The sequence below is a fragment of the Berghia stephanieae genome, chromosome 4, assembly GCF_034508935.2.
Source record: "Berghia stephanieae isolate SIO BIC M18660-M18661 chromosome 4, UCSD_Bste_1.3, whole genome shotgun sequence".
NCBI classification, from domain to species: domain Eukaryota; kingdom Metazoa; phylum Mollusca; class Gastropoda; order Nudibranchia; family Aeolidiidae; genus Berghia; species Berghia stephanieae.
Genome location: NC_088363.1, coordinates 11,212,963 through 11,215,462, shown reverse-complemented (window position 1 = coordinate 11,215,462; position 2,500 = coordinate 11,212,963). Strand labels below are relative to the sequence as shown.

Below are 2,500 nucleotides of genomic sequence, written 5' to 3'. Positions count from 1 at the left end.
AACTGCAATATTCATTGATGCCAAGATCAGGATATTCGATACAGCTCTTACATCAATGTTTTCACACAGTACAGAAACCTGAAATGTGGCAGAAACGTCAACAATAGAATTCAAGTTTTTGTAAACAAATCCTAGTTCTATTTAGACGATAGATGCCAAGATAAGGATATTCAATACAGCTGTTACACCAGTGCTTTCACACAGTTCTGAAACCTGGAATGTGGCGGAAGCGTCAAAAATAGAACTCACGTTTTTGTAAAAAAAAGTCCTACGTTCTATTTAGACATATAAAATCTGTAACAGGGAAGTGTGGAGGGATCCCACCCAATACTCAACAAGAGAAGAGATGCCAAATAGGAGATGGGGTCTGATTGGACATTTCCTCACGGAGGAACCATCAAATGTAACCAGGCAGGCAGGCTCTAAATTGAAGTCATCATGGGAGAGGAACGGTCCAGAGACCAAAGGAAATACTATGGAGGTAATCATTGGACAGAGATTTGAAGAGGACAGGACTGCCATGGCCTCGACTGAGGAAGGTGGCCCAGAACAGGCCGTGCTGGAAGGGTTCCCCTTGCTGCTCTATGTCACAACACGGCCAAAGGGGATTAAATGAGTAATGATGGTGCGACTCTAGCTTTATTGAATCTCAAACGCAACGCTCATTTCATCTGTCTTGGGTAAACTGTTGAGCTTGTTGTTAGAACCACATTACATTTAAGTCATTATTATTATTATTATTTGATATAGCGCCAGTATCCACAGATAGTGCTCAGGGGTGCTTTAACATAGTTTTTTTGGTAGCACACATGTTCATCAATTCGACTACAAAAGGACTACAACAGTCACACACACACACATCTTTTTCAAACTTCACATAGGATCACGAAAAGCAGAATGAAAAAGATTGGTTTTTAAATGCCGTTTGAAGACTGGTAGACTTTCACATTGTAGGGCTTTAGGTGGCAAAGAATTCCATACGATTGGAGCCGACAATGCAAAACCACGCTCAGCAAACTTTTTTCTTGGGATGTTTTTCTCCATAAGCGAAGAACTGGCGGATCGCAGATATCGAGTTGGTCTATATTCCCTCACAAGACATTCAATGTATTCAGGTGACGTATGGTGAAGGCAATTGTAAGCAAAACATGCGATTTTGTATTTTATTCTTTCCTCTATTGGAAGCCAGTGTAGGGACTAAAGGACCGGTGTCAAAATATGTCCCAAGGCTTTGTCCTTATAACTATACAAGCAACTTTTTTCGCCTTTAAAGAATTAACCTACCCCGACGCAGCCCCCATCTCTCCCCCCCCCACCCCCACAATTTACCCCAAAATCCACAATACCCACACACCCACACAACCATCACGTCTCATCACACCAAAATCACACAAAAAAGAATAATATAACAAGAGATATATTTAGAGACAACGTCACCAGCTTGTCATGTTTTTCATGAACTCACCCATCAAATCAACCCTGACTTAAGGACCACGTTTCACACCAAAGTTTCATTCTTCCAAATTCATTCGATCCTATAGGATGTACTGGATCCCTGCATAGGTAGGAAAAATGACGGATATCTTTAATTTTCAAATTTAGAGGACCAGTGCAAAGTCTGTCTGTGGAGAGCTGAACAAAACAGACAAAAAAAAGTTATCGGAAAGTTGTATTATTCATTGTACCAAACGAAGTCAATAGATAAAATGTAAGAGAAAAATAAACCAAACAAAACAAACAAAAGAGTTTAAAAAATAGAAGTTTACCTTTGACCTCCTCCCCTCATCCGCCAACTAAAACATTTTAAGAAAATAGATTTTTTTTTTAATTTAAAAACCACACTCCTGATAATTTCTACTTGGAGCGAGTGATACTCGCTCCAAGTAGAAATTATCAGGAGTGTGGTTTTTAAATTTAAAAAAAAATCTATTTTCTTAAAATGTTTTAGTTGGCGGATGAGGGGAGGAGGTCAAAGGTAAACTTCTATTTTTAAACTCTTTTGTTTGTTTTGTTTGTTTTATTTTTTCTTACGTTGTTTGTTTTTTTTTTTCTACCTACCTATGTGCTTTTTTTGGCACTGTATCGCAAACGGATTTCCCCGTTTTTATTTTCGTTTAACTAGCTGGATACTTATAAAATTATAGAGTGAAATCTTGAAAATATGGGATCTTTTGGTGCTTATCCCGATTTATGTGGCTTGAAGGAGAAAATAGTGATATTATTTCTGTTGTCCTCTGGATTATCATTGTTCTGGTTAACAGTTCGTTGCTTGTTGGTGTTTGGGACTTGTACTTACTGTCGTGTCACAAAACCCCCCAAAGATTATAGATAGTTTGAAGATGACGTCACTCAGGTCTTTGTTATTGTTTTTTGCCATCCGCGTTTATGAGTAATGCTCACTGAACTGTATTAACCCGACTATAAACGTTCATGGTTACACACAGTTTTGTGTGTTGGTCCGTTATACTTCCGGATGGCAATGTTATGAGCTTCTTAGCCA

The 2,500-nt window shown here is 38.5% G+C and overlaps 1 protein-coding gene across 2 annotated transcripts in view; it reads left to right on the top strand.

Annotated features, from left to right (window-relative positions):
- LOC144970024 (hemagglutinin/proteinase-like) overlaps positions 1-2,500 on the top strand; it is a 27,340-nt gene that overhangs the window by 10,020 nt on the left and 14,820 nt on the right. Inside the window, exon 1 of one of the 2 annotated variants that reach the window (XM_078909199.1) lies at positions 1,376-1,563. The exons of the other annotated variant lie outside the window; for it this stretch is intronic. The gene's annotated coding sequence lies outside the window, so the exon portion shown is untranslated. Of the gene's footprint in view, positions 1-1,375; positions 1,564-2,500 lie in introns of those variants that run through there. 2 annotated transcript variants of the gene reach the window in all.